The sequence below is a fragment of the Cherax quadricarinatus genome, chromosome 32 (genome assembly GCF_038502225.1).
Source record: "Cherax quadricarinatus isolate ZL_2023a chromosome 32, ASM3850222v1, whole genome shotgun sequence".
NCBI classification, from domain to species: Eukaryota; Metazoa; Arthropoda; class Malacostraca; order Decapoda; family Parastacidae; genus Cherax; species Cherax quadricarinatus.
In genome coordinates this window covers 24,119,113-24,146,344 of record NC_091323.1, presented here as the reverse complement: position 1 = coordinate 24,146,344, position 27,232 = coordinate 24,119,113, and the positions used below count along the sequence as shown (strand labels likewise).

The 27,232-nt window shown below is 41.0% G+C and overlaps 2 long non-coding RNA genes across 2 annotated transcripts in view; one reads left to right on the top strand and one right to left on the bottom strand.

Moving 5' to 3' along the window:
• Nucleotides 1-27,232, top strand: part of LOC138853510 (uncharacterized) — a 211,779-nt gene that overhangs the window by 121,814 nt on the left and 62,733 nt on the right. The gene's annotated exons all lie outside the window — the stretch shown is intronic.
• On the bottom strand, nucleotides 23,323-25,038 carry LOC138853509 (uncharacterized). The gene is made up of 2 exons (XR_011392682.1): nucleotides 24,511-25,038; nucleotides 23,323-23,801 (listed from the first exon to the last, which is right to left on the bottom strand). It is a non-coding gene; the product is annotated as an uncharacterized lncRNA (long non-coding RNA).

The following is a 27,232-nucleotide window of genomic DNA, read 5'->3' as shown; positions in this document are numbered from 1 at the left end:
AGAAATTTGAGCCACCCTACTTAATTTAAACATGATTATCTTCCAAGCGCTGTATTACCGTGGGGTTTAGCGCCTCGCCGTGAATATAATAATAATAATGGCAAGAGGTTTGGGGTTAAGTGATATAGAATCTAACACAAAGTGGGAGTTGTCACAGTTGCTCTTTGATGATGACACTGTACTTTTAGAAGATTCTGAAGAGACGTTTGGTAGGGTATGTAAAAGAAGAAAATTGAAAGTGAATATAGGTAAGAGTAAAGTGATGAGGATAACAAAAAAAATAGGTAACGAAAGATTGGATATCAGGTTAGAGGGAGAGAATATGGAGGAAGTGAATGTATTCACATATTTAGGAGTGGACGTGTCAGCAGATGGGTCTATGAAAGATGGGATGAATCATAGAATTGACGACGGGAAAAAGGTGAGTGGTGCACTAAGGAGTCTGTGGAGACAAAGAACTTTGTCCATGGAAGCAAAGAAGAGAATGTATGAGAGTATAGTTATACCAACTCTCTTATATGGGTGTGAAGCATGGGTGGTGAATGTTGCAACGAGGAGAAGGCTGGAGGCAGTGGAGATGTCATGTCTGAGGGCAATGTGTGGTGTGAATATAATGCAGAGAATTTGTAGTTTAGATATTAGGAGGAGGTGCGGGATTACCAAAACTATTATTCAGGGGGCTGATGAGGGATTGTTGAGGTGGTTCGGACATGTAGAGGGGATGACTTCAAGAGTATAAATCTGTAGTGGAGGGAAGGCGTAGTAGGGGGTCGGCCTAGGAAGGGTTGGAGGGAGGGGGTAAAAGAGGTTTTGTGTGCGAGGGGCTTGGACTTCCAGCAAGCATGCGTGAGCGTGTTATATAGGAGGAAATGGAGACAAATTTAGCATATAGAATGCAGATATTTTATTGCACTAGTGTTCAGGCAACTTGTGAGTTGTGAATGTTTCAAAACTTAGTTTCATTTTCTCAGTGATAATGCAGACACGCTTCAGCTTTACTGATCTCTTGACATTCAATAGTTTTTTTTTTTATCTATAAATCAGGAAACGTTTTGACAGATAGTGACTAAGTGCTTCACTCCGCCTCACGTGATATATAGTCAGCTTTCACCAATGTCTTCTGAAGCAAAAAGTGACGCTTACCTGTAAAATGTTAAAATATTTATATTTTTATCTTCATAAGCATTCATGGTTATATAATGAGTTTACTAATGTCAGATTTCATTTATATAAAAGTAGTTCATGGAAAATGTTCTCAGATATACCATATAATGCTTACATTGGTGGTTATGGATCTTGGTGCTCGTGGATCAGGGCTACTAACTGAAAGGTCAAGCTGACATCCATTCAAGGAAGTTACTTGGCTTGAGCCAGTTTGCTGAGGACAAATACTCAGTCAGTCCAGACTGGGAGGTACAGATATTTACTATTCTCTTACACAAGAATGTAGCTTGAGACGTATGTATGTGAAGACTGAACCCAATAGCCACAACTTCCTGTTGAAGGGCCGACAAACACCCTGGGAAAAATAAGTTACTAAAGTCAAAGTAGTTTTAGTTTGGATATTTATATTTTCTGTTTTTACATTAACTGTTGTTTTCCTCACTCTCGTGTGGTTAGGAATGAGGAACACAAATACACTGCATACTAGAAATACACTATATATTAATAAGCATTGATGAGTTGTCTAGAGTCGAAAATTTTTACTCTGTATCAACGCTAGGTTATATTTTTTTTTTTAGTTTGGTAATAAGGATCCATGCGTGAATATGTTCAGTGACCTGTATATACGAAGCTCAAATATGAATATATGCTTCTCACTTGCTTAATGGAACTTGCTCTCACTGTATCATTGGTAAAATATAAGTAACCTGAGTATACATTTATCATCAGCAGTTCAGCTAGATGCAAGTTGCAACTGGTTTATTTGCATTTATAAAACGACCATGAAATACGAAGTTATTTTGTCTGTAATTTATCACTTTCTTGTTATTACATCTATGTATTAGTCAACTTTACCTTCACCTCGTCTCTCACACTTGGGAGAAAAGTTGTCTGATAAAAGAATCAATCACCATGTTGTAGTTGGAACACTTTACAACCCACTTTGGAGAGGAAATTTTCCACAGCATTCTTGGTTTGGGCTATAATCATGTGACTTAATAATATTTTAAGATAGACCGAAACGACTTCTAACATTTCTTCTTCAAAGTGTGGATTAGTTGTGAGATGACTGATAAAGACTCGTCTCGCTATTTTTTTTTTACATCAGTTTTACAGACTAAGAGCTGTTATTCTACGTCACCTCATTTCAAAGCCCAGCCCTAAGGTATACTACCACCCCCCGGGATGCCACCCACAATAGTTGACTAACACCCAGGTACCTGTGTACTGCTGGGTGAACAGAGGGGTAGCAGGTGTAATGAAACATGATGTAAATGGCTTAGAAAACTGACAAGTTGAAGTATGAGTCACTTGTGAAACATTTGGCTTATATATTGCGGACAGGTGAGCTGAAGTAGCAGGAAGTGGAGTCACCAGTGGAAAAAGCCACTAATGAAAGTAGGCCGTGCCTATAAGTTAAGCAAGTGTTGAAGAATTCATTGTATCAAGATCCCAAGATGTTGCCGTGTCTGAGAGATATGACGAGAATGGTTTAGAAAACCGACAAGTTGAAGAATGAGACACTTGTGAAACACTTGGGAATCAATACAAATATGGTTGAGAAGAGAGAGCAGCAGGTGCAGCGTGTCGTGGTGGTCATTGTAGCATGCAAGAGTTCCGTGAAGCGCAGATGTGACGCCTTTATTGTTGGCCTTTCACTCTTAGTCCTTCATTCACTATCTTAATTTTTAATTTTTATTGGAGGAGGGGATGGCATGTAGTTATTTAATTACTTCTTCAGTTTGCTTTTTTATGGCCTGTTATCTACCGGATTATTATCGTTATATTCAAGAGGAAACGCTAATCCGTAAGGGTCATACAATTCCCGAAGAATCCGAAGTAGTCAGGTTTGATCAGGAGCCTTTACCAGTATCTATTTCCCCCTTTCAAGAGTGTTATCTCTTAAAAATTGGTAATATGCCTATCTATCTCAGTCATATCTTCCCTCAAGAGTTCATGGCTGCAGTATTGCCGTAGAACCTCGTTTATGTCTCTTCATATAAATCCAGTCTATAAGCCTTATTGTGAACACTTAGGCGCTGTTTCCTTGGCTACAGATTTCGGCTAAATAGAACTTCCAAATCCTTTCCTGTTCAGGTTCATTAAATTCTACAATATTTTACAGGGGATGATATTATTTTCATTCCCCAGGATTGGGACTTGGCATCATTCTACACTGAACTGTATCTTTTCCGACCAAAATATTAACCTATCCTAATCATTCTTAATATCTCCGGTGTCCTCGTAATTTATTTGGCTTACAATTTTTGTGTGGTCAGCGAAATCACATAGGCATTTACGCACTTATTTCTCGCGTCTTAGTCGTTATAAATGTATATTGTAGCTTGTACCTGCAGTTATTGTTCCTACAATGAGGCTTTTCTTTTAAGTAAGCTGGTTATAATGACGTTATTAAACATTTGGTTAAGAAAGTATTCGGTTATCGAAAACATGCTTGTGAGTTTGCGACTTTTTTTTTTTTTAATACTAATCTGTTTCTTCAAGGAAGTAATACTTCTTGAGTCTCGATTTTATTCATTGTTCCTGGACCGTTTGCATTAGATCGTACGTCAGAAGTTGTATCACTTGTGTGCAGCGAGACGTATGTGGTGGGACCTGTTGAATTAACATGTTGGTTGTACCATATTTATATAGTGATCAGTATGTTGCTTACGGGTTATTATTTACTTCAGTGCGGGTAAGTAAACAAACAGCAATATAAAATTTTAATTAAAAATTATAAAATAATATAAAATAAAATTTCAAAGTTTTACTGCGGTATAATCAAATGCTATGAAATAATTCTATATCAATGTTCAGCTTATGTTAACTATATGCTAAATTTTTAAAATGTGTGGTGGTACCTTACACAAATAACTCGTACATTGGAGATAAACTTATGACGATGTTTCGGTCCGACTTGGACCATTAACCGAAAGTACTGCATGTGGTGATGCGTGTTGGATTAGTAAAATGGTTGTATCATCTTCATGTAGTAAGAAGTACGTGCATAATAAAAGTCCCGTATTTTCAGGATTTAAATTTCTGTCAATTACTTTCTTCCCTTTGATAAATTAGACACTTGTGCAACACTTGGGTATCTTTATTGATGAAACGTTTCTCCACACAGTGGCTTCATCAGTCCATACAAAGGAGAATTATGAAGAACAAGAGGAGTTTGAGGTTATCAGTCCCTCAAACTACTCATGTTTTTCACCATTCTCATTTGTATGGACTGATGAAGCCACTGTGTGGTGAAACGTTTCATCAATAAAGATACCCAAGAGTTGCACGAGTGTCTAATTTATCAACTTGTCGGTTCTCTGAACCATTCATCTACATTTCTTAACTTTATTTACTCGCGAGCTTGTGTGTATATTTTTATGTCACTGAATTAGTGAGTGTCAATGACTTTCCCTAGAGGTTAACTGCGCTGCCAACACCAATTACATTCCAAGAACCGGACGTGGCGCAATGTAAGATTACCTAATTGATGGTTAACATCTTATTTGAAGTTCCTTAGCGTAAGCTTGAGATTAAAAAAAAAGGAGGATCACATGTGTTTATATATCTCTGTCTCATCTGAAGGGCCACATAGAAAGTGATGAACTACTGCCATTATACACAGTAGATAAAAACAAGCGGCATACCTACATCTTCATCCCCATGTTTACAACATTCTCGACAAGAATATAATAACTCTAGCTATAATTATTTATACAACGTTTCCGTTGCATTTGCCATTGCTCCATCATATTTTATCTCCTGTATTTTTCTTGTTCCGGATATTACTTTTTTTTCTTTTTTAATTTTTTTTTTTTTTATTCGCCGGTATTCTCCCGGCCCGGGTCTTTTCCAAGTAGTGGTGACCCGGCCTTGGCTCCCTATCTGGGGAGTGTCTCGAGACTTAAGTCTCCCATGGGAGGAGGTACAAGTACCCCCCTCATCTTTGGGACCAACTGTCCCCAGGCCTAGCCACATTCCCCGCCCTCACGGGGCTCGTAGGGAGAAGCTAGGCCTCTGGTCTGCCATCTGCCCCGCCCTAAAAGGGCTCGTGGGGATGGCAGTCTTATGAGCTGCAGATGGTAGCAAGCTCAGGCTATCTTCTTTTTTAATCCGAATATACTAGATTTAACAAAAAATAATTGATAAATATTTAAACTTGGATATCGTTTTAGTATCATTCAAGGGCAGCATGTTTTCAAATTTAATTATTATAATCAAAAAGTTTCAAATTTAAGGTTTGTATAATTTCTATATTTGAAATAAGCTTCAGCTTCATTAACAGTTAGTGAGGTTATCATATATCGTATAATGGTATTATTGTTACTATGGATATGCAATTATTTATAACACACATTTTATATCGATTTTTTCTATTTATTATCAATATATATTTGACAAACATGTTTTTTCTTGCAAAGTGATTATTTTTATAATCAATAAATTATCGCTGCATAATCTCACTTGATGATCTTCTTTTCCTCTGATAGCTTTAAAAGTGCTGGAGGGTATAGCAAGGTAACTTGTTAATGGACTCCCGTAGCAGTCAGAGTGTTGAGTATATCTGCGCGACTCCTTGTACCCTTCAACTCTTAATGTGAGGCCGCCACTTGTGAGATATTTATAAGTACCTTGTATCTCCAGGTCTTAGTGTGTGGCCACTTGTAATATATTTTTCCAGGTACCTTGTTACCTCCAGGTTTTGATGTTTAGCCACTGTAAGATCTTAAGAGATATCTGGTTACCTTTGAGTCTTGATGTGAGGCCACCGTATGAATTCTCTAGGTACCTAGTTGTAACTATAGATGGTATAAAAATACCGACGAGTCGTAGCGTTAGAGGCACTAAAGCTGTAATTGGAAATTTTATTCAGACAACGTTTCACCTGGACAAACATGACGCTATCTAAATAAAATTAACAGTTACTGCTTTTGTGTCTTATCATTCATAGTACCTTGGAACGTCTGGGTCTTGATGTGTAGCGAAGCCTGCGATACATCTCCGTCTCATTAAGCATCAGACGCTACAGTAACATCCGAAACAGTTCACTCCGTGCTTTCTCAGACATAATCAGCCTACATAATTGGCCTTAGAAAAAATAATGGGAACGTCGTAAACGGGGGACACTGCTTAATGGAGTATTTAAGAAAAATGGCATTCAATCATCCAAACTACCCCACTTAGAAGTTAATTGTAACTATTATTAACTGCCTCTTGGAGTGGATTCATTTAAAAATAAATGCTGCCTCTATGTAACTCAGGGTTGATGGATTGAAGTTATAAGTAAATGTTAGTGTAAACAAGAGAAAGAGAGGAGTGTGGTAGGCCAACAGGTCCATGTTCCCACTCTCGTCAGTGGGGTTTCCGTCATGAGGTTCCGCCAGTGAGGTTACCGCCAACGGGAATCCCGCCAATGTTAACAGCCTCACCTTGGTCTCTGCTCTGGGAAGTCATAATAATAGCCTCACGTCGACTCATATGAGAGGGACATAATTCTATCGGGCAATACCAAAAGCAACTCTGAATAGAACAAGAAACAGCTGCAGAAATGAAGTTCCTGTCATTGAGCTTCCTACCGAGACGCTTCCTCTCGCTAATTGAGGGATGGCCAACTTTTGGAACAAAAAGACGCCACATTAAACTTTAAATAACTGGAATAAACTAAGAATAAAACCATTTATAAAACTTAATAGTACAAACTCTGCTGCTTACATTCTACCATTCCTACTCATGTATTCCTCTTACCTATGTTACAGCCATCTAAAATATCAGCATTATTATTATTATTATTTGTCCTATAAGGGGTTGCCTGATTTTTTTTCTTATTTTTTTCCTCCAAACTATTTTAATTTATAAGCTTTAATCCGATCGGCTTCGAATTGTAATCGCTCGTATACGGTAACTAGAGTAATGTTCATGCAACTACAGGCATATGTCGGTGCCCTATGATCAAAGTTATACATCCCACTCTCAAGTTTCCTGGAATAGGCCTAATAATTTGCAAAAGTCTATTCTGCTTGACTTCAACCATTCAAAGAGAAGTGTGTTGTAATTTGGCGATGGCAGAGAATGAAAATAAAGTATGCAGGTGCACATTTGCCAATTCTATGTGTAAAATAATGCTAACGAAGTCTCTTAGAATCATGTTAAATATATTCGAGTATTCCCCTTTTGAACTGCTTATATCTTTAATGGCTGACGCATCTAATGGATTGGATAGTTCTTAAATTTAGTTTGTGTATATGCAAAATTTGCCAGTATACAGACACAAAGAACTTAATCATTGGAATCCACGAGATAACGTATTTCCTTGAAACATATAGCTCTGGTGTGGTTTCCTAAGCACATTATTCGCTTTGTTATTGGGCTGCAAATAAATAACGACTTTTATGATCAGCATTAAACTTATAAAACAAATTTCATGACAAGGATTATTCTATATAAATTTACACTTGGTAGGTGTAAATTTTTAAATAGATTGCTAATGAACACCTAAAATTACGGGATAACTGGAAAATGCTGGTTCTGTTCGGCTTCAAACTTCCAACGATGGGGCGTTTTACCTAGAGGTAGATTTGGTATTTTTTCTTAGGTTTGTAGTCTCTAATTTCTTAATGCTATTAATGAATATTTGGCAGTATCATACTAACTCTTTTGTACCACTAAGAAATAGAGCCATCAAGTTTAAAAAAATAACTTTTAAAATAGTTTAACGTACACCATGAAAATTTTTATGCAGTTTTCTTAAATCATTTAGATTTTATATGTGAAAACCAGCAACAAATTTTAAGCTGTATACCTATATTTGTTATTTTTTTACAATGCTGTGTTTTACTACACGTCCTTTCATAGTAACAACTTGTGAGTTTCAGTAAGATTACTTTGCCGGTTTCCGTGATATAAATGGGAAAATAAACACTCCGAAACAAATATATGCTATGGTCATAACTAACCTTAATTTTTAAAGGGGTGAACCGGAAGCTCTAGCTGCGGTTCATCATATGAATTAAGACCTTCGTTAGGAAACAATAATCCTGTTTCCTGACAAACCTTACCTAACATAACACCCGAAACAATAATTAGTCCTAATTTTTAAAGGGGATAACCGATAAGCCAGTGGAAGGCCTTGGTAAGATGACCAAAAGCTTAAGTGGCGGGTCATCTTATGACATAACATCAGCATCAGGAAACACTTGCTCTGTTTCTTGACTAATCTTACCTACCCTAACCCCTGAAAAATGGAAAAAAAAAAGTAGAAATTGAACATTAACATACTGTCACAGCTGCGCTGTTTGCATTATACATACTGCAGTGATCGCCAACGAGTAATAAAATATGCAAAATAACCGTAGAGGAGTTATTCCTCCTGTGGTTATTTTGCACATGTACATAAATAAAACACAAAGAGAAGAGGGTCTATCGACAAGAGCCTTTTACAACTTGTAAATAACCCATCAGCATATGCTGCTATGTATGATAATCAGTGTAACTGCATATACCTGAATAAACTTATTTACTGGCAACCATTTTAGCCACGAAATCTTAGTTAGCCATTTGAAATGCAAGTTTTCTTTGACATCTGTGTGTATGTGGACGGATAGCTACGCTATTTGGTGTATTTGTATCTTAGTAACCTGTTCTTCCCCTATCACCACTTCCCAGCTCACCCTCCAAGGATCTTACATAAACTCCCTCTATCTATCTTATTTTCGTAGATTTTATGTGGATTATTAACCCAGAGGGTTGGTAACCCCGATAACTCAATCGCTCGATTACTAGCGCTCTCGGCACACACAGTGAGATAAGATAAGATAAGATTTCGTTCGGATTTTTAACCCCGGAGGGTTAGCCACCCAGGATAACCCAAGAAAGTCAATGCGTCATCGAGGACTGTCTAACTTATTTCCATTGGGGTCCTTAATCTTGTCCCCCAGGATGCGACCCACACCAGTCGACTAACACCCAGGTACCTATTTGCTGCTAGGTGAACAGGACAACAGGTGTAAGGAAACGTGTCGAAATGTTTCCACCCGCCGGGAATCGAACCCGGGCCCTCCGTGTGTGAAGCGGGAGCTTTAGCCACCAGGCCACCGAAATACCTAGGCATGCTAGTGGCCGCCTTTGTAATTAATATTTTATAACATGTAAACCACACATTGTAAGCTTTACAAGGAAATAAACATTTTGATTTGATTTGACTGAGGTCCAGGGGTCGATTCCTGGTACGGGTGGAAACATTAGGACGTTTCCTTAAGGCACCTGCTGTATATGTTCACCTATCAGTAAAATAGGTACCTGGATTTTAGTCGACTGGTGTGGGTTGCATCCTGGAAACAAAATTGACCTAATTTGCCCGAAATGCTCTGCATAACAAGCAGCTTTCTATATAATAATATGTCTGACGTCAGCTAGGCCTGTTTACCTTGTACATGTACTTGTAGAAATAAAGATTATTATTAGTGTTATAATTATAAGTCACTCTGGCTTATTTTCACTGGGGTCCTTTGATCATCTTCCCCAAGATGCGGTTAATTTTATAGGCGAATACAACAGTCGGCTAATACCCAAATACCTACTTATTGCTAAAGCATCAGGCGTAGGTTTACTTAGGTACAATTTTTTTTTATATTTTTATTTAAAACATAGAACAAATACAATAATGCATAAGAGTATAAAATTAAAAACCATACTAGATATTACAAAACCTCTAGTACACAATCCCGGTACATTTAAAGAACACCATAGATCATGGCCATATTACAACCATATACATAACCCACAACCATATACATAACCCACAACCATATACATAACCTACAAACCCTCCTTTTACAATAATCATTATTGCCAGTGCAGACACAGCTGACACTTCTACCCGCCCCCCCCCCCGTATGTACAGTCCCCGTTCTAAATAACATACATTAATTCTCCTAATGAATGGTCATACCCTGACCTCATCAAAACCTAAGAGTTTTTTTTTTTTTTTTTTTTTTTTTTTTTTTTTTTTTTTTAAAACAACATACACATGATACAAGCCAACAATTAGCAAATCAAAAAACCGTGACAGACAATGTCAGTACACACACAAAAAACAAAAAAAAAAACATTTTAACATTGATATAACGAAATTCTACCGTAATAAACCCAACCCGTTTACGGGAAAAAAAAACATACCGACTACTAAACAGAACGTCGGAGTCATTATAAAACATGTAGGAATAAGTCCTATAAACATGTATATATACACATACATACACATGCACATATACACATACATGTATGTGCACATATGTTCTTACAGAACAGACTGGATTATACTAGAACAAAAAAACAAACACAAAAAGACTTATTACTAAATAAACTAGACATAAACTAAATATATAACATCCAAAACAGAAGTGGCAATGTCAGGTACACACAAAAAAAAACACAAAAAAAAAAAAAAAACAAAAAAAAAAAAAAAAAAAAAAACAAAAAAAAAAAAAAACATTGTAACACATTGATATAACAAATTCTACTAAAATAACCCAACCAACCGACTTCCAAACAAACAGTCGGAGTCATTATAAAACATGTAGGAATGAGTCCTACAATCATATATATGTGTATACATATACGCATGCATATACACACATACGTGTACGTGCACTTGTTCGTACAGAACAAACTGGATCATACATAGAAATAAAGCGCTAAATGACTTGTCTGCAAATAAACTAAAAAATATTACATTCAATGATAGATTTATACCTAAGACATTGGTTCCCACAAACACACCTACACACACACAAAGTTAATGTTACCGATTAACACTCAATATATAATAGGACCTTCCATTCAAAATAAGGGTATATATAAACCCCATCAAATACTTATATATTTTCGTACATAGTTCATAAAGTACCCATTCAATACGATAAAAAAAGAGACGTATGACAAGGATAAATCTATCATCAGATTCGAATATATAAAACATATCCTCACAATATACATATAAATATAAACCCCCTATATAAAATGGTTCTTATAACAATAAGAGAAAAAACAGAAAATCACATACAACTTTTGACTCTGTGATTTTACAAATTCATAAGGTCTACATACCCCGGAGCCCCCGACGGCTCCCTGCAAATAAACTTTGCCCACATCAACCACCTTGCAAACCAATCAACCTTCCTCATCAGGCTTCCAATCACTCCAAGAGGACACACCACTGAAGAGACAAACCCCTTGCCTCTCACCCCGTCACCAAACGGAGTAGACGTTCAACAGTAAGTCCACGATATCCCTCCGGAAAACTAATTACCCACCTTCCCCCATATAATTGTTTGTTCCTACACGCTGTCCTATAAAAACACGCCGCCAACGCTTTTATCCTAATGTTTCCCTCCACCTCCCTCATCCCCCAAGAAACATACAAGTAATCAACTATTACGTATCTGATAGCCCTCCCCACCTCTTTGGGTACCCCTCCCATATCTAACATTAAAGCCCTAAGGGGTGATATCTGTCCCCCCCCCAATAAAAAGAAAACCCTCTTCAACTACAATCTTACCACCTCCAAAGCAGAACAAAAATATACTACATGAAAAGCCGTTTCAACTTCCCCACAAAAACCGCATGACGCCTCTCTCACAAAACCCATTCGTCTTAGCACCTCTTTCGATGCTAACGTCCCCATAAGAAATCTATATACTAATTCCCTTGCTCTTGCCGGTATTCTTAATTTACTAAATTCCACCCATATCACTTTCCAATCATATGTGGGATACACTGCCATCCCTTGCATTGATTCCTGACAACGACCCACACCCACTAACCGTTTTACCTTGAGTTTTTTAACATTGCGTACCTTTAACATAAACCGCAACATATCTTCACACTCCACTAAGTCCCTGCCATCCCACCATTTGCGGATATCCCCCATCACCTCCCCCACCCGAAGACCCCTTTCCCCCGCTGCCCGAATATACCTCTGCTTCACATATAGCGCCTTCACCCTAGACCCTAATGCCATCAATCCCAATCCTCCCTGTCTTACCGCAGTCATTACCACATCTTTGCCCAACCACGCCCTCCCATAACCCCACACATACCTTAAGACTCTTCTTTGTAATTCCATAATATCCTGACTTCGTAATGGGTAAATTTCCGCCACTCCCCATACCTTAATATAAATCAGCGTATTTACCACCACAACCCTTTGATGCAAGGTTACATCCCCGGCCCTTAGACTCCTGAGCCTACTCAAAGCTCTGTCCATTACCATTTCTGAATTAACCCTCCTGCTCTCCTGTGCATCTGCCAAATACAAAATCCCACAAATCTTTAGCCTATCTACAGTTATCCAACCAAACTCCTCCCCCAAGGTCCCTCCTACCCAAGCGCCTACCTCCAGCAACCGTGATTTCTGCTTATTAACTCTCATCCCAGTAGCATTCCCAAAAATCTCAATTACCCTTCCCACTTTACTTAAATCTTCTATCTCATTAAGTAAAACAGTTGTATCATCTACATAACCAACAATATTCCCACAAAATCCTCCACTCTCCCCCATCCTTCCCATCCCACCATCAACCAGAACATAGAAAGGATTCTGCATACATGCAAAGAGTATTTGGGAGAGTGGACACCCCTGCCTTAAACCCCTCCCCATGCTTACAGAACTACCCAACCTACCATTTACCTGTACTCTCATTGATGCATTCTCATACAAAGTCCTCACCCATCCAACCACCCTCCCTCCAAAACCCATTCTCACCATACTCTCAATCAAAAATTCCCTATCCACATAATCATAAGCTTTCTCCCAATCCAGACCTAGAATACCTCCCTTACTACTACCCTCAAGGAAATCCCGAATACGTCCATGACCTACCCGCATACTCCTCCCCGGGATACCAAACTGTCCCCCATGTATCACCGACCCCATGGCCTTCTTCAGTCTATTACCCAAAATTTTTGCAAAAACCTTGTAATCTGCGCACATCAAAGATATTGCACGGTAAGCACTCAACTCTCTTCCCCCCCTCTTCTTTGGCACCAAAACTATGACACTCGTACTTTGCGATGTGCCCAACTTCCCACTAGTTAACATATGATCCAATAGCCTAACAAAGCACTGCCTAATACACCCCCAATGTGCTCTATAAAAATCATTTGGTATACCGTCTATCCCTGGTGTTTTCCCGGTACTCATCCCGAAAACTGCCTCTTCCACCTCAACCTCACTTATACCAACCTCCAACCCCACTCTATCCTGCTCACTTAAAATGCTATGGAACCCCCCTTCAAAAATACCCTCCCAGGAACCCCCCTCCCTCCAACTCCATTTCTCCCTAAACCAACTATCTGCATAGAGACTCATACTTTCCGTATTGGATAGGACTCGACCCTCTGGATACCCTCCCACCCCAGGGCTTGTCTCCAATTGTAGAATGGTGGTTACATTCTGTCGGTCCCTAAATTTACGTAAAACAAACCCAGACGGCTTATCACCCCACAAAACATCCTCTAACCCCGCCCTAACCCTAATTGCATCAAACCTATCATTGTGTAATTCAGTGATTCTACTCCGCAGACTGTCCATATCCCTCCTACCACCTCCCCCAACATAACAATCTTACAACTGTCCCTCCAGATAATTTTGCAACCCAAAACGCCACCTCGCCTCTTCTCGTCCCCTAACCTTAAAAAAATTCGCTATTCCAGGTTTTGCCTGCATTTCCCACCAATCTAACAGATCTATCTCCCTGTCCCTAGCCTCCCAAAAAGGCAACCACCAATCACTGAAAAAAGGCCCCTCCCCCTCCTCCTTAAGAAGCCTTACATTTAATTTCCAGTACCCAGAATAAATACGCACCACTCCATCCCACATCAAATCTGCTATTACCGCCCTGTGATCCGAAAACCCCACATCGAAGGTTTGCACCCTCACAACATCTATACCCTGCTTAATATAAATTCTGTCCAATCGCGCTTCATATCCCCTACGGACGAACGTATGCTCCACTAGGTATCCCCCCCTCCCCACCACATCAACAACCCCAATATCTCGCAATACATCCCTCAGCACACTCAGCACACAACCCGCCCCTCTCGGTTCGACATCACCACTCCTAATCACACAATTCTAATCACCTCCTATTACTGTTATAGCAGGCAAACCTCTCAAGTGATACAGCAATACCTCTCTGACAAAATCTACTTTTACCCTGGTATTGCTAGTTGCTGGCATGTAAACTCCTACGAAACTAGCTCGACTCTCACCCCAGACACCATCCACCCTCACGACCCTCCCAACCCCCCCTCTTCCCAACCGATGACACGCAAGGGGCTGGTCTCCTTTACCGCCACTGCTACCCCACCTTTCAATTGCAAACCACTGGTAACATACATCCGATATCCTTAAATCCGCAACACACAACCAGCCCTGTGATTATGCTCTTGCAAAAAGCATATGTCAACATCAAACCGCCTTAAAAACCACTCCAACCAAACTTTCTTTACCTCAGTCTTAAGTCCATTAACATTAAGCGTGACACATCTGAAAATTACAGAAGGGGCGGCTTTCCCCTATGCCTCTGGGATTTACTCACTGCACTTTTCATATTACGTGTTCCTTTGCCACTCGAGTTTTCCTGTGCAGTCACCTCCCCCCTCCCTTTCCCACTTTGCAACTCAGGCACACCTCTACCACTATGTGGCATCGGCTCCACAACCGCTGCCCATGACTTCTTCCCCAGCCTCTGCCCCGGGGTAATGACCTCGTCTATCTCTGATGCCGCAGTTCGTTTCCTAGAACTCCCACTTACACACATCACCCTCAGACGAATCCTCCTGGTGTACCTCCATGGCCACCACATGCTCCAGCCCTTTCTTACTCAAGTCTTCCTCCACAATTTGTTGTCCCTCCAACGCTCCAGCTTCACATAAACTGAGGACACCTTTTGCACAGGGTTCCTCCCCATCCAAAAAATCCTTGATCACATCTGCCAATAAACCATCCTGGGTTGAAGCTTCCTGGACGAAAGACTCCTCAGATGTCACCTTCGACTCCCCCGATGCCCCTGGGAGAGTGACACACGTCTCTGCCGCCGCCACCTCCCGGTCGACCTCTTCGCTCCAGAGGTCAGGCCTCCGGCCTCCCGAGGCATCAGAGCCAGGCACCAAATCACACGACTGTTGAATCACAAGTGGAGTTTCCAGAATTCGAGAAGCCCGCCTCCTAGGACACTGGGCTGCCATGTGCTCATAAGAGCTACACAGACGACATGTTTTCCGTTGCCCAGCATAGTACACATAAACCTGTGTTCTACAACCGATCATCGTAACATAGGATGGTATAGGCCTTGTTAAAGACATTTTAAGGGTGTAAGAACCTTCCGGCATTCCTTCATATGGACCATCCCTCCACACCCCCATAGTTGCAGAATGCACTGTCCCATAACTGCGAAAAAACTCCTGTAGGCCATAAGCCGTAGCCTCAAAGGGTACATTCCGTACCTTCACCCATGTGAAGTACTTAGAGACGTCATGTAACACAACATCCATCGCTGAATTCACACTCATGCGTTGTTCCTGGTAATGCTCGACAATTCTTGTGTAGAAGCCGGGTCGTAGAAATTTCACAAAGATTCTTGTTAAACCATTAAGAGCGACGCCATACAATTCCTCATTGGGAATACCATATGTATCCCTGATGATGTTAGGGAGAAGGATGTTCATCGTATCTCCACTTAACGTACCACGAACCAGCTCTATGCAGATAGTATTTATTCTCCGTACTGTATGTTCCGCCATTTTGATATCCCAAAATGAGCAGCGCACGTCCTCACTACTCAATGGTTGTTGATGAACTGAGGTAGCTCGCCTGAAAACAGCAGAGGGGTGCAGAGCACAACCACACTCCACCGTGGTCAGGCAGCGAAAGTGATACAAATTTACACAACTGGAGGTATCAGCGTCCCCATGAGTGATTCATCTCCGTACTCGACTGAAAACCTGCAGCAAACGCGGCTGCTGATTTTTATTATTATTATTAGCAATAAACCCGTAGGGATCGAATCCAGGTAAAAATGGTCAGGAAAAGATATCACGGAAGTAAAGTTAGTTTTAGGTTCGGTAAACAAGTCACGGGGGGAAAAAAAAGTAGAGTATTTCTAGTTGGACTTATTTTTCCTGTGACCATTTCCGTTCACCAAGGGGATCATATTGTACTTGGGGAATGAGGTAATCAGGATTGATCGAGGAAATGGAGGATTGATCGAGGAAATGGAGAATAGTTCCAGTTCCTAGAATCTAAGAACCCTTCACCTGCATTAAGGCAAAACCGATCATCCCCCACCCCCGAAGGGAGGCTAGAATAGGCGTAAAACGGTGACCCTGGCTTTGCCTGCATTCACCCAACGGGACAAATTACAAGCTGGACAAAAATACAATCTTCCTCTCCCCCGTCTCTCTGCCTTATCCCCCCAAAAATCGTGTTGGGTCATGCCACGGCTTACATGTCCCTTCTAAAGCGCATACACATCACACTGATTTTTCTATAACATTCGGCTCACAACGAAAGGATCGGTTCGGTTGGCTTCAGTGAAACTCTTGTTAAAGATCATATCTGGCTTATTTTCATTGGGGTCCTTTAATTCTCTTCCACAGGATGCGACCCATAACAGTATGCTAACGCTTAGGTACCTACTTATTGCTAAATGAACAGGGGAAAGATGTAAGGACTTATGTCCCCATGGTTTCACTTGTGCCAGGATCGAACCTCGGCCCTTTGGAAGACCTCGAATAGCCACTTCTCACGGAACTAAACTTCTTAGATCTAATGAGTGATAAAAAACGTACTAATGTGCTATCCGATATAAGGTCTCGATGCAATCCGCAGCAACTAGAACATCCTAAAGCAGAGCGGCTCTGCATCAGGAAGGACGGCAACGTACCAGTGAGGCAGGTACCAACGTATAGGACCTCTCCCAGCTCAACTTGATCTCGGCTTGATCTCAGATGCCAAAAGCACAACCACCTCACCTGGAGTTTACCTGGAGAGAGTTCCGGGGGTCAACGCTCCCGCGGCCCGGTCTGTGACCAGGCCTCCTGGTGGATCAGAGCCTGATCAACCAGGCTGTTGCTGCTGGCTGCACGCAAACCAACGTACGAGCCACAGCCCGGCTGATCAGGAACTGACTTTAGGTGCTTGTCCAGTGCCAGCTTGAAGACTGCCAGGGGTCTGTTGGTAATCCCCCTTATGTGTGCTGGGAGGCAGTTGAACAGTCTTGGGCCCCTGACACTTATTGTATGGTCTCTTAACGTGCTAGTGACACCCCTGCTTTTCATTGGGGGGATGGTGCATCGTCTGCCAAGTCTTTTGCTTTCGTAGTGAGTGATTTTCGTGTGCAAGTTCGGTACTAGTCCCTCTAGGATTTTCCAGGTGTATATAATCATGTATCTCTCCCTCCTGCGTTCCAGGGAATACAGGTTTAGGAACCTCAAGCGCTCTCAATAATTGAGGTGTTTTATCTCCATTATGCGCGCCGTGAAAGTTCTCTGTACATTTTCTAGGTCGGCAATTTCACCTGCCTTGAAAGGTGCTGTTAGTGTGCAGCAATATTCCAGCCTAGATAGAACAAGTGACCTGAAGAGTGTCATCATGGGCTTGGCCTCCCTAGTTTTGAAGGTTCTCATTATCCATCCTGTCATTTTTCTAGCAGATGCGATTGATACAATGTTATGGTCCTTGAAGGTGAGATCCTCCGACATGATCACTCCCAGGTCTTTGACGTTGGTGTTTCGCTCTATTTTGTGGCTAGAATTTGTTTTGTACTCTGATGAAGATTTAATTTCCTCATGTTTACCATATCTGAGTAATTGAAATTTCTCATCGTTGAACTTCATATTGTTTTTTGCAGCCCACTGAAAGATTTGGTTGATGTCCGCCTGGAGCTTTGCAGTGTCTGCAATGGAAGACACTGTCATGCAGATTCGGGTGTCATCTGCAAAGGAAGACACGGTGCTGTGGCTGACATCCTTGTCTATGTCGGATATGAGGATGAGGAACAAGATGGGAGCGAGTACTGTGCCTTGTGGAACAGAGCTTTTCACTGTAGCTGCCTCGGACTTTACTCTGTTGACGACTACTCTCTGTGTTCTGTTAGTGAGGAAATTATAGATCCATCGACCGACTTTTCCTGTTGTTCCTTTAGCACGCATTTTGTGCGCTATTACGCCATGGTCACACTTGTCGAAGGCTTTTGCAAAGTCTGTATATATTACATCTGCATTCTTTTTGTCTTCTAGTGCATTTAGGACCTTGTCGTAGTGATCCAATAGTTGAGACAGACAGGAGCGACCTGTTCTAAACCCATGTTGCCCTGGGTTGTGTAACTGATGGGTTTCTAGATGGGTGGTGATCTTGCTTCTTAGGACCCTTTCAAAGATTTTTATGATATGGGATGTTAGTGCTATTGGTCTGTAGTTCTTTGCTGTTGCTTTACTGCCCCCTTTGTGGAGTGGGGCTATGTCTGTTGTTTTTAGTAACTGTGGGACGACCCCCGTGTCCATGCTCCCTCTCCATAGGATGGAAAAGGCTCGTGATAGGGGCTTCTTGCAGTTCTTGATGAACACAGAGTTCCATGAGTCTGGCCCTGGGGCAGAGTGCATGGGCATGTCATTTATCGCCTGTTCGAAGTCATTTGGCGTCAGGATAACATCGGATAGGCTTGTGTTAATCAAATTTTGTGGCTCTCTCATAAAAAATTCATTTTGATCTTCGACTCTCAGTCTGGTTAGCGGCTTGCTAAAAACTGAGTCATATTGGGACTTGAGTAGCTCACTCATTTCCTTGCTGTCATCTGTGTAGGACCCATCTTGTTTAAGTAGGGGCCCAATACTGGACGTTGTTCTCGATTTTGATTTGGCATAGGAGAAGAAATACTTTGGGTTTCTTTCGATTTCATTTATGGCTTTTAGTTCTTCCCGCGATTCCTGACTCCTAAAGGATTCTTTTAGCTTAAGTTCGATGCTTGCTATTTCTCTGACCAGTGTCTCCCTACGCATTTCAGATATATTGACCTCTTTTAGCCGCTCTGTTATTCTTTTCCGTCGCCTGTAAAGGGAGCGCCTGTCTCTTTCTATTTTACATCTACTCCTCCTTTTTCTTAGAGGAATAAGCCTTGTGCATACACCGAGTGCCACCGAGTTAATCTGTTCTAGGCATAAGTTGGGGTCTGTGTTGCTTAGTATATCTTCCCAGCTTATATCGGTTAGGACTTGGTTTACTTGGTCCCACTTTATGTTTTTGTTATTGAAGTTGAATTTGGTGAATGCTCCCTCGTGACTAATCTCATTATGTCGGTCTGGGGCTCCGCGCATACATGACTGAACCTCAATTATGTTGTGATCTGAGTATATTGTTTTTGATATGGTGACATTTCTTATCAGATCATCATTGTTAGTGAAGATGAGGTCTAGTAGGCTCTATTATTTGCTGGTTTAAATTGAATTTTGTGCAGAGATTTAAAAGCTCGCATGAGTGTGAGTTTTCATCAGAGCTGCCTCCTGGTGTTATTACTGCAACAATATTATTTGCTATATTCCTCCATTTTAGGTGCCTTAAGTTGAAATCCCCCAGGAGCAAGATGTTGGGTGCAGGAGCTGGAAGATTTTCCAGACAGTGGTCAATTTTTAACAGCTGTTCCTGGAATTGCTGGGATGTTGCATCCGGAGGCTTGTAGACTACCACAATGACTAGGTTTTGGTTCTCGACCTTTACTGCTAAAACTTCCACTACATCATTTGAGGCATTTAGCAGTTATGTGCAAACAAGTGACTCTGCAATGTACAGGCCAACCCCCCCCCCTTTTGCCTGTTCACTCTGTCACATCTGTATAGGTTGTAACCTGGGATCCATATTTCGTTGTCCAAGTGATCCTTTATGTGGGTCTCAGTGAAAGCCGCGAACATTGCCTTTGCCTCTGCAAGCAGTCCACGGATGAAAGGTATTTTGTTGTTTGTTGCTGGCTTTAGACCCTGTATATTTGCCAAGAAGAATGTTATCGGACTGGTGGTATTGTTGGTACTGGGGGGGGATTTTTTTTCCGGCATTAGTATCTGTATCTGTTGGTTTGGAGTGGAGGCCATCGACTGTGGTTCCCCTCCAGGAATGACTGGATTTGGTGTACGATTTCTGCCATTTCCTGCCATTTTTTTCCCTTCCTGGCACTAAAAAACCTCTCCCTCTTGAGTGGCTGTGGCTACCCAGGTTTTCCCATGGCCTGGATGTTTTGTATCTTTTTGTCCCCTTTAGATGGTATGCCTGGCAATTTAAGTTATAGCACAGTCTTTCCTGTACTGAAGAGGTACACAGTTCAGGGTGAAAAAGCTTACAGGAAGGGAGTTTGCATTTTCCTGTTGTCATATGGGCATGGCATTTTCTAGGGTGGTCATAGTTGCACGTCCCATCTGTTTTTCCAGATTTCCCATGCCAGCAGATACCGAGTGCATAGTATGTGCACAGGCTTGGTTTCCATTTGCCTTGGGTTTCTGTGACTATTCCCTGTTGGTGCATGTTTCCCTGTCTTACTTCTATCCTCCCTAGCACTAACAATGGAGCTCCCACCAGTTGTTTTTGGTAATATATCCTCACTATTGCTAGTGGAGTCCTCTTGTTTGCTATTTCCTGCGGTATTTCTAGTTTGCAATATTGGTTTTATCTTATCTTTGACTACACTTGTTTCCCTACTATGGCTCCTGTCCCCTACGAGGTCATTTATATGTATTCCTTCCTGCGTATAATTCCCGACTACCTGGACAAAATCTCCAGCTTCACCATTACCGTCTCCCAGGACAGCATCTCTAGCTTCACCATTTCTGTCTCCCAGGACAGCACCTCCAGCTTCACCATTACTGTCTCCCAGGACAGCACTATCAGCCCCACATTTACTGACTACCAGGACATCATCTCCAGCCTTACAGTTTGACTACATGGCCAGTAACAAGGGCAGTACCATTCAGCCCAGACTTTTTATGTTCCCATCTGTTGTAAAAAGCTTCCAGGTTTTCTATGAAAGCAGCTTTGATGTTGACCTCTTAATACCCTTGTGATTTTAGTCCACAGATTTATCTCATTTGGGCATACCCAAAAACACTTCCCTGTTTTAATACTGCTTGTAGCTAGTTCTTGGATATCTGCACAAGGGGCGTGACACCAATTTCCACAAAAATGACAATTTATGCATGTGGAAGCCCGTTTGTTTGACTGACCACAGACTACACACACCTCAGCACCAGACGTCAGTTTAGAGAAAAGTGACGTCTCAGCGGGTCTCACCTAGACACCGCTGCTCAAACTCACCACATAAGAGCAGTCAGCAGGCCCCAGACTACCACCAGCGTGTCTACCCCAACGCCATATTTGCCACCAGTGAAGAGAATGCTAGTTCAAGAGAACATTGCAAACCATGCCGAGAGTATTACTTCTGAACCCTCAAATGATGTCCTTTACCAAGGTCATATGCAACCTGAGACTAGAGACAAAGATATTCAGAACCATTATGAAAACTTCGTACCTACGCATAATGGACAAAGTTCATGCGTTATTAGCAAATATACCTGACCACCAAACACAGCTCAGAGGCAATCATGGGGGGGGGGGGCTGATGGCCTCGGCTCACTGTAGTAGTGTATAAAACTTTTGCAGTGGAACGCACAGGGAGACCCTGATCCCAGCCACAGCACAGTTTCCGCCTTAGAAGACGCTGTAGCTATCAGAAGCAGATTCACAAAGACATCTCCTTAGAGTCTCGAACGGGTCATCTCAGGACATTCCTGGTGAATCAGTGTGCTGCACGCATAAGTATGCTCTCTCACTCGCTGGTCTTTATGTCCTGTGGTTTTATTCCACGGACTGCTAAAGCCACCAGGGGTGAACCTCTCCTAATAACGTGACCTATATGTAGTATTTTTTTTTTAATTGTAGCAATTGGGAGACCTGGGTGTACTTTGTAGGACTTTGGCATAGTTATTGTGCGAGACTGGTATAGTTACTGCTTGAGGATGGTAAAAAAGCTAATTCGAGGTTATTTTCTCGGCAGAATATTGTGTGTAAACTATGCAAAGAAGTTTAGACAAATTACGTCTACAAAAAAAAAAGTTTTATTTTTAAATATAGTACATTCTGTTAAGTACAGTATCCTTCGTGAAACTAAACAATACTTTTTTTTTTTTATTGTTAGAGAAAAGCAAAGATCTATTATGACAATTTCCACAGCTGAAATTATGGTGCTTGAATAGGTATGGTAACTTTTAAGCTTAAATTTTATTAACTAATAAAAAATATTCTTGAGAAAAGTTTTGTAAATAACTTTAGTATTAATTATTTTCATATATTAGAAAACCCCAAGTTTATAAATGAACTCTTAAAGACTTTCAGTAGTGAGGGCAAGTGATGACCGAGTAGAATTCCTTGAGGCTGTGTGAAATAGTGCGTGCTGGTGGGCATCGTGCACTCCGACGACTGGGCTGCTGTGGCTTGCAACAACAGCCTACACCCGATCCTCATCACGACGTTGTAGACCTAAGTCAGGAGATTTAATTCTAAGTCTTTACTTCGGTCGAGACTTCGTTTCAACCAAAGTTTCGACTTAGTGGGTAATGGAGCGCCTAGGAAGAAGTCACAAGGAAATGGAGAGTAGCTCCAGTTCTTTGGATCAAGAGGCAGTCACCAGCATCTATGCAAGAAAATTCCATCCAAATTTATAGATATACTTCTTACGCTGTGACCTTCATGCATATTTAAGTAAATCTATTTATTTATGGGAAGGCGCTAGACCCGTAGGGGTCATACATCGTCTGGGAAAGGAGACACGATCGAATTCGATCCAACGAACGAAGGGCCAAGTTCAGCTACTCGCATGAACTTCACCAGTATCAATGACCCCTGAGTGAACTGTGTTGCGGTGGCCAGAGTTTCTCTCACTCTGGTGTTGGTCTCCGCCTATTATTTTCAAGGTCTAACTTTGCAATGGATAGTTGGTAAACTCTCCATCATTCATAAAAGCTAAATCCGTATAGGTCAGGTCTACAGCACACTCAGGAAGGTTCATTTATACGAGGATGCTGGGCATTATGTAACCTACGGTTAAATCACTTACATCGCGATATAATTGTTTTTATTATATACTTCAGTTGAAGAAATGGCAATAGTATTTTAACACTTAATTAATATGTTGCACTGAGATACACGTTACCGATTCTTTCGGCGTTGATCGTAAAGAATTGGAACAGCACTCCATACCTTATGCTCTAAATGGCAGTAGAATGATACTGACACCTAAATGTATTCACGTTCTTGCTGATCATTCAATGATAGACCTTGACAAATTTATAACAGTGACGAAAACTATTGTCAGAATGAACAGCCTCTGTCTGCTACCCGAGGAAGTGAAGAATGTGTAGTTGCCGGTGATCCAAAATCAAACTCCTCAAACACAGAGTCTGGCGTAGAAAGCGAAGCCTGGCGAGAAGATCCTACGAGGGAAAAGTTATCTTGGGAAGAATGCTGCAGATCGCTCCTGTTACGTTCGGTTACCTGCTGACGCCACTCCCAGAACCAAGTGGCGAGCCACCAACACTTTCTGTCTGGAAGAAATGATATAAAAGTTCACTGAATTGATGAAGTATGGATGCCAGTGGTAGTGACAAAAGCATTAAAGACGCTGTAATACATTAATATTCTCATTTAGTTTTTAAAAGTCCTGGGGAATTATCAAGTTCCATAATGCACGTAAATTTATAAAATTAGGGTGAAGAATGAGACACTTATGCAACACGTGGGAATCTGAGTTAACGTTACGCCACAGTGACTATCAGTCCACCACAAAGAGCGGTGTAAGGAGAGGGATACACAAATAACCCGCACAGAAGAGGAGCTTACGACGACGCTTCGGTCCGACTTCGACCATTGTGCGACTTTGTAAATGGTCAAAGTCGGACCGAAACGTCGTCGTAAGCTCCTCTCTATGTGCGAGTTATTTGTGTATCGTTCCTGTCACGGTATTGTGCTTTTTTGTTATTTAAGGAGTAGTAGTTTGAGGTTATCAGTCCTTCAGCCTGGAATCGATGTGTCCAGTCCATGAATTTTGGCTGAGGGACTGAGTAAATCTAACTCTTCTCCTTACACCGTTCTTCTTTGTACTGGACTAATTAAGCCACTGTGTGGCGAAAAGTTAAATGAAAAGATACCTATATGTTGTACAAATGTCTCATTCTACAACGTGTCGATTTTCTCGACCACTTATCTCAAAATGAAATTATAATGTTGAATGTGGAAGTCGGAAGAAATACTTGCACTTTTTTGCAATATAGAGGTAGGAGAACAAAAGACCAAGGCTCAGGAACACAAAGAAAATCACAATCGCGCGCCAAAAGTCTTCCTGTATGTTCACGGATTTGAGCAGGTTCTTAGTATCCACAATGGGAAGGCAGGGGTTGACTTTGTCTTCATGAAAGTTGTCTTCGTGTCCGGTAGCTTCTCTGCTAGTGCAATTTCCGTTACTCATTTTGAATTCTTCAGTTTTGAGACTTACGTCGTCCTTAGTTTATCTATTTAACCGTTATGTCAGTCACTAATGTGTGCTGCTACTACCAGCAGTTAAAACTAGAATTTTTCCCCCAGATTATAATCATTCATTGCTAAATGTGTGCATTTTCCTGACACTAGCAACTATCGACGAGGTTAACAATTTTCCAGACATCAGATGAGGAATAAGCGACGGTTCAAGAGTGCGCCTAATAGTAAGCTCCTGCCCACCATAACAGCTTGAATTCAACTGCGTCACTTGTCATACCTTCCCACAGTGCACCGGGATTAACTGTTTGCTAGCGTTTGTTATTCTGGTTCACCTGTTGTGTAATTGGGGCAGCCAGTTTCACACGAATTACATTTGTTTAATTGAAATTTTATTATTTTAATGTTATTTTAGTTAGGGTAAGTTCGAATAATGTATTTTAACATTTTTGTATAATTACCCGACAGTAATAAAATGAAGTAAAGATGAGTACTTTATGTCTGCATTTTCACACTTGGTAAAAAAAAAAAAAAAGGTGTACGAGTTGGATTTTCTTTGGACTATTTCCAACAAGCATTTTGATAAATTAGACACATGTGCCACACAGTGGCTTCATCAGTCCATACGTAGGAGAAACTTGAAGAACAGGAGGAGAATGAGGTAATCAGTCCCTCAACCTTGAGTCGATGTGTTCAGTCCATCAATCTTGAGTAGAATACGGCATATGAGCGGAGAAGCAACTTATAAACCGTATGGCAGGAGAGGTGCAGCAGTCATAGGTGGTGTCACATTTGTTCAATGTGGAAGTTTTTTTTTTTTTATATTTTATTTAAAACATTACAATACAAGGTGGAAATTATATTAAAAGGTACACATAATGAGTTAAATCACAAATTCCCAATTCACCCTTACAAAAATGCTTACAACAGACGAAGTGTTCTGACAACCTAATACCACACACCATGTACACCCAGTTATACCAGTCATATACCTGTGAAGGCTGAAACCTTTGACACAAGTTCACCCCTCTCCCCTCTCGCAAATATAACCATCACCAACCTGACTGCATCTTAACTTAACATTAAAGGATACATAGGAATTACACTATCATGAGTGATGCAGTAACATCTTAGACACAAAATATTAATAACAATGAAATGGGATACATGTCATTACTTAACACAATGACACCTCAACCTGGTGAAAGAAAACCCCAAAAGCTTAATTTTCTAAGAAGGTTGCTATATTGAATGTCAACTCTCAAAGGCAACTTATGTGCAGTCTTAGCATGTAAACCCTATTCATGCAACATAGTATATAAATAAAACTTCATATTATGAAAAACATCACAGAATACAAAGGTATAAAGTATAAACCCCAGCCATGTAGCGGCTACACGCAAAAAATTCCACATACTTCCCTAACACAGACAAAACAAAACAAAATTTTTGTGACAACTGCACCTAAACACAACTCACATCATATGACTTAAGACTGCTATGTACATAGATAACAACATAATAATATGACTTAAGACTGCTATGTACATAGATAACATAATAATAAATCTAATTTGAATGGATCACAGTTGATCAATCAGCCTTCACATATCAGGCGTTAGAGAATAATTCTCATAGTACAAGTCCAACTTGCATGTAGTCCCATCTCGCTACATACAATAATATGCGTATTATCTACACATAATACTAACACACTGGACAAGCAACTGTCCATCACTTCCAATCAATATGCTGCCCTACCCTCGCTATGCACAGTGATGTAGGCAACCCCCCCCCCCCTTGAATACCTTATCCATCATCACTACTACCTTGAAGGAACAGGAGGACTATATGAATAGTGTATAGTCCATGTCACACAAAAAAAACTGGCCAGCTCCACAGGTGCCAGCACCCGTGGTTCACATATTCACTCACGCATCATTCATCCAACACTCACGCAAACATTTGTTGTCATCCATTACCAGGGAGGCGACCCTGTTTTCACCCATGACTTCCCTACCCCAGCAACACTTTCCAATCGTACCCTCCCCTCCCTCGTATATTACAAGTCTAATAAAACCTGTAACGTAAGTTGCCTATATCCCTCTGAAAAATCCTTCACCCACCTCCTCCCATAAATTTCCTTATTTCTACATACCGTTTTATAGAACGTTACCGCTAACACCCTCCTCTTCACCTCAGTAACCTGTTTCCCCCGCAATCCCCACACTATATAGATATAATCTGCCATAATGTATCCCACAGCTCTGATTACACTTTCCTCCCAACCCCCCACGTCGAGACTTAATGCTCTCAATACAGAAATTCCTTTACCTCCTATCCTATTTATCACCCTACTTAACCACCCCTTGACACTCCTCATTCCATCACAAAAATATACTACATGAAAAGCCGACTCCTCCCCACCACATATCCCACACTCCCCCCCGTCAACGACGCGTCTATCCCGTAGAACCACACCCGACGGTAAAATGCCGT